The sequence below is a fragment of the Lates calcarifer genome, unplaced genomic scaffold (assembly GCF_001640805.2).
Source record: "Lates calcarifer isolate ASB-BC8 unplaced genomic scaffold, TLL_Latcal_v3 _unitig_358_quiver_876, whole genome shotgun sequence".
Lineage (NCBI taxonomy): Eukaryota > Metazoa > Chordata > Actinopteri > Centropomidae > Lates > Lates calcarifer.
The window spans coordinates 59,179-65,178 of record NW_026116496.1 but is presented as its reverse complement, the minus strand read 5'-3'; the positions used below and the strand labels follow the sequence as shown (position 1 = coordinate 65,178).

The window sequence follows — 6,000 nt, the reverse complement described above, 5'->3', positions numbered from 1 at the left end:
GCATTATAAATGAGGTGCAAAAGGCTTAGTAAATCTCACCCAGTGTGTGTGAAGAATTTTGCCAATGAATAATACTGTGTGTGGTTGCAGCCTGTAATTTGAAGCTTTTTACATCACAACTCAGAGTGTGGAATATAATGGTGGCAAATTTGATGTTCTCTGTGGTACGAAAATCATAACATTTGGCTTTATATAATAACCGCATCTGTTTGAAGCAAATAAATAGCAAATAATAGCCGTCTCATCCATCTCTTTCTGTTTCTTTCAGATGGTGAAGGGGGAGAGGTGTCCCCCCAATGGGCGCTGGTGTAGACAGCAACAGCTGGCACTTTCGCTATGGCCCCGGCGGACCTGGTGCACCCCCACAACACCTGAAGCCTGGCGAGGTTCCCCCGGAAGCCTTCATCATCCTGGCTCCCCCGCCATAATATCCATCAGACAGAACCAGGGAGGGGAGGATGACAAGAGCGATTTCATCACCTTTGGAAAGAAAGAGGAGGCCAAGAAGAAGAAGAAGAAAGAAGAAGGAGAAGAAAGACAAGAAGGATAAGGGGGGAAGGATGATGGAGATGAGTAGAGGAGCAGAAAGAGAAAATAGCAAGAAGTACAGGGGCGACGTTATAAAACAGAGGTACCAAGCAAAGTCCATTGGGGCAAAAAGAAAATGTGAAAACTATCATAGATTTTCCTGTTTCATTTTATTATCTATTTTCAGTCTGAATAACATTTTAGAAGTCTATCTGTTATGAACCTGGCCTTACGAAGATTTATTTTACTTTCAGTTCCCTTGCTGAGGTAAATTATTGATCTTGCCTTTATAAACAATAAAATGATTGATTTTGCTCCAAGCCCTATGGTGCCTATACACCCCAAGTCAATTCATGTCAGTCATCCTTTCCAGTAAGGAAGGACCACTCTTTGCCCTCGTCTTGAATTTATTCTCCTTTTAACCCACTGGGCACGTTGGCACCTCTGTCTTACCCCTCCCCAACTACGACGTGTAAACCATTCTCTCTGAGAGAAGACAAATACTTTGTACAAGAACAACAAAAAGCTCTGTGCCAGCCAAGGAAAAGAAGAACGACATAGAAGATTGAGACAGATGTATGCGATCTGGAGCTGGACACACACTACTTGTAAATAGCACAGATGAGAGTCACTGAAACTAAGGCTTACATGACACTGCTGCAGATTCCTTTGGTAATTACCAACAGTGTTTCCTGAGATCTCAATGAAACCACATGCACACACACGCATGCTCACACATTCAAACATGCAAACACAAATACACACGCTTACCATGACAAGGTGGACACGGAAAGCACTTGAGACCTGGAGAGAAGGAGAGAGATTTGAAAAAGAGAGAGAAAAACAACTGACATCAAAGAAATGTGCTTAAAACTAGACACTGCAAGCTTTTTGCCCTGCACAGTCGCCACTGTGGTGCGCATGTGTACATCAACTCTCTCAGGATGGAAGCAGCATCCTTTGAAATCACTCTGTATTTGCTCACTGCATTTTGAAGGACACAGAGAGCTTCATCTCCAGCCAGAATCCCAGCTGATGAATGCAGAGAGCACCGGAAAGATGGAGAGATGGGAAGATACCTCGCATTCTCCTGAGGATCACAGAGGGGAGAGTCCAGCTGAGCTGGCTTGTGACTCCGCTTTCAGTCAGTGGACTCTGATGAAACCGAATACAGAATATTAGGAGAGTCTTGAGATTTTGATAACACCTTCTCTTCTCCCCTGCTGCAGCAAAAGCCTAATGCTTTCTGCTTTGAATGTTTGGTAGCAACCAGTCCTTACCTGATACCTTGAGTTTACAACTGCTCACCTGCTTGTAATTGCCCCAAGCTGCCACAAGCCATCCTCCCCCCTCCCCAACTGCCTTTTTTTTTTTCCCCCAGTCACCCATTCCACTAACTGCCTCTTTATGTGATGATGAAGTTTGTGAAGTTATTCTGTTTTCATTTATTCTCTAAAGAGATTCGTTATTACATACAATGGCTTTTTTATTTTCTTCCTCATAGCTTTAACTGCTTTTTGCGTGTCATGCCCCCCACTGCCCCCATCTACCCTCAGACACTGCCCCTAAACCCCCCCGCTCTGACCCCCTGCTCAGGATTGATCCTGGGAATGGCCTGCTCTGAACATTGTGGTGTGCTGAGAACAGCATGGAGTAATGTGGATGAGGCCTGGGGAGGCCCAGTCGGGGGTCTACACCCTGAACTCTTGTCAGATGTCTCTCTAAGTGCAAAACGGTTCAGTGCTTTTAACTTGTGAATACTACAGTACGCTGTTCATTTCCTGTTTGTAGCCACTGATGAGAGGGGACCAGGTGGGATAGGGCAGATTACAGGGGTGGAGAGCCAGGATAAAGTGAGGAGACAGATGCCGTGGGCTGGCCCTCCCCCTCCACGTACAAGAGAAGAAAGTTGTTCTCCACATTGATTGTTTAGGATCGTTGAGTCACATATTAGCTTTTATGTACGCTGTAAATGTAGCGTAGACTTTTCATAGATTGTCTCTACGTTAGTAATTGAAACCTGCTAAAGATATGGGCATCTAGGGATTCCCATCCCACAGCTATATCCCACCAATCCTCTCTCAGGAGGTTTTGAAAAAGGGGCACACACATGCCTCAAGACCTGCTTCTGTTGGTTCCCCTCCCCTGCCTGTAACTTGTTGCCACGTCCCCAAAGTTTTGCGGCTCAGTATGACGTCACTCCATTAAGTGGCTGCTGCATGTACTGCTCTAAGGAAACACATACTATATAGAGAAATATATATATAAATAGATAGATGGCTATGATTTTATTCTTTTGTATTATCATTTTTCTTCATTATTCACACAGGAGATATTTGTATGTACTTCTGTCTCTGCCAAAACATCTACGTACTACAATCTTCACGCTCCACAGATGTTGTATGGCATCCACTAAACCTCTTTAGATATTTGTAAATGCTATAGTGTGATACCTTTCAACGCAAGTTTATTATTTTTCTTTTATCAACTATGATTTTTGCTTTTGAGAATAAGCAAAGCAAGAAAAAAAGAAAAAAAAACACTCTGTGTCTGGCTTTGACATGACGATCTAACTAACACTGTAATATTGTAACTGAAATATGTATGATCCTATGATGAGCTATCACTTCCCTTTCACTCTTAAAAAAAAGAAAAATGACAGAAAAAAATTCCAGTGTAAAAAAAGGTATATGTAGTGTATGCTTGTGTTTAGTGAGCGTTCATGCTGTCATTCTTTCCCAATGTATGGTGGTGAACTATGGTGGCAATCTGCTGTCCTAAATGGATCAGCCCAGATCTGTTGTAAAACCCTTTTTTGTACACCCGCTCATCAATTGTAACAGTGAAGTAGTGAATTTCATTTATTTCATTTATTTTCTGACTTTTTTTATTTTACCTAAATGGATACAGTGGTAATGTGTTTTGTTTATAAATCACTAATAAAGTTTTCTTTCTTAAAAATACATTCTGATTTTATTGTCTTTGGGGGCATTTCTCTCTCTGTGTGTGTGTGTGTGTGTCTGGATCTTTCATTTCTCTGACTCATCTGAAGAAATTTATTAGTGTCATTGGTTACTTATTGCAAACAAACTGATGCCTGAAAATGAGTGAATGAATATTGAAATTAGATTATAGCTTTTTCTTAGGTCTTTATCTAAAAAATGCAGATTTTGCTGTTACACAGTTCAGCTGTATCTTTTAAATGCTGTGTGATGAATAACACAGTTTTTAATTAAGAGACAGCCTTTTGTAATGAAAGCCTTAATTAGAAATCAGTATCAGAATTGTACTTAATCTACAGCGAAGACTTTTATCTCCGGAGAGTTTTTTAAACAGGGTCAATGCAACACTCTAGAAGAATATAAAAATATAATAATGGATCAGTAAGAGGAAGAAAGAGTATGTCTCTTCACATCATTGAGGGCAGGACTGACAAACCATCTACAGGCTGCTTTCCTCTATCACACCTGCTCACATCCCTCTTCTTCCTCTGCACTGACAAGCTCTCGGAAATTGGCTCATTCCCTGCAGAGATGTGAGACACAGTCAGAATGACCTGCCCAGCAATGATGCCTCATTTCTCCTTGTTGAAAGCCATGGTCACAGATGGTCCAAACAGTCCCCTGTGAAAGGAAGCTTCCAGATGCAACATAATTTAATAGAGTGGCTAAGTAGATTTATTGTTTCCCAGTGGGTGAGTTTGTAGTGGGGAAAGCACAATAGAGAGGCATCAGTCATGATGGCCTAGATAAAATGTAGCATTGATAATCAATACTTAAATCCAGTCATCTACTCAGACAGTCAGCTCAATAGTTTCCTAAAGGGTCATTTAGAACTCTAGAGACATTTCACATTTTGTTATCATTTGTTGTTTGGATTAAACCAAATCTCAGATTTATTCATTGCAGAGTAAAGCAGATATATCTGTGCATTCTTGTGTCTTTATACAGATGCTGCTCTTAAAAAATATAATGTTAAAGAAGTCTCCCTCTCTCCAGTTTTGGCTTGGAGAAAGGTTCAAGAGTTCATTCTTTCCAAAAAAAAAAAAAAAAGCTTGCAAAAATGCTGCATCCCTTTTATTTTATTCTCTCCAGGAGACAAAACAGTTTCTATGGTTACAGCTATTTGGGGAATAGTCTCTATGGCAACAGCCTTATATACTTAGCAAACACAGGAGGGTTGAAACAGTGGGGTGCCCAGGATGGGGTTAAGGATGTGCAGGGGGGTGTGTTCTTATATATGCCACAGACAGCACAGGTGACTAATCCTGCTGATTCCTCACTGACATTTTACTGGTAAGAACAGCAGATCCATGGAAGAACAACACTTTAACAAAAACCACTAACACCCACACATTTAAAATACCCACAGTTACATATTCCCATGAGCATTCACAAAATGTGCTCTGTTCCTCCTGAATTTGGCTCATTTGAGTTATACAAACAAATTAACAAACAAGCAAACTGGCTCAGTGTGCAGAAGAAGTAGCCTGCAGTGTTTGGTCTGCAGAGCGGTGAATCTCTGCCTAATGAATATGGATATATACAATGGCAGAGTGAACAAAGCCATGCAAGCAGGGCAGTGAGCTATTGTGTCTTTATAAGCTGTCCAGTCCACAGAGACAAATATAAACCAGTTTAGACACTGCATAAATACAAGTGAATGGCCTATCTGGATTTAACTAACCAAGAAAGGAAAACCAAATAGTGAAATATTTGGAAATGTAAAGCTAAACAACCAAAATTATCTAATATATTAAAAGGGTCTTTGAACACATGATAGAATAGAAGTGTATGCCAAATCACGGTACACTGGAACTGATGTGTGCATGTGTTTATCTTAGTGGGTGTGTTGGCTGGTGATGTTGCCAGCTGCAGTGACTCAGCAGAACCATCATCCTGCTGAGGAAGGCAAACAGAGTGACTTGGAAACAGCCATGCTGAAGATGGAGAGATTAATGTGCACAATAATTTTGGCCTGTGGCAGAAACAGCACTACACATTACACTTTGGAGACACAATGTGTGTGAGAAAGTGCAAGGGAGCTAATGAAACAGGGCGAGACAGTGGGTTGAAAATTAAGTAAATTTGTTTCAGCCTGTCATGATTAATGCAAATGAACTCGACTGACTTACTGGTAGCCCAGAATTAAAAGACTGAGTAGTAACCAAGTGCAAATACAGCCTTGATACAGTTTCCATTTCAAACAATTTCAGCTAAATTCTAAATTGTATCTATGTATGGACCTTCAGATACTACACTATCTATGGCATTGCATCTTTTATCCTCCAAGAATGTTGGTGTTTGATGTTGAATACAGGCTGTAACTCACCGCTGCTGTGAAAAGTTACATATATATATATATAGTACCCACATGTCTTCATATTTACTATGTGTATGACTGAAAATCAAGAACATGTTTGCAGAAACAATAACTAGTTTCCACTGTATCAGTCTGCAGTACACAAAGGTT

The 6,000-nt window shown here is 40.6% G+C and overlaps 1 pseudogene; it reads left to right on the top strand.

The window, feature by feature from the left end:
• Positions 1-277: 277 nt before the first annotated feature.
• LOC127140243 (protocadherin alpha-4-like) lies at positions 278-1,768 on the top strand (annotated as a pseudogene).
• The last annotated feature ends 4,232 nt before the right edge of the window (positions 1,769-6,000 follow it).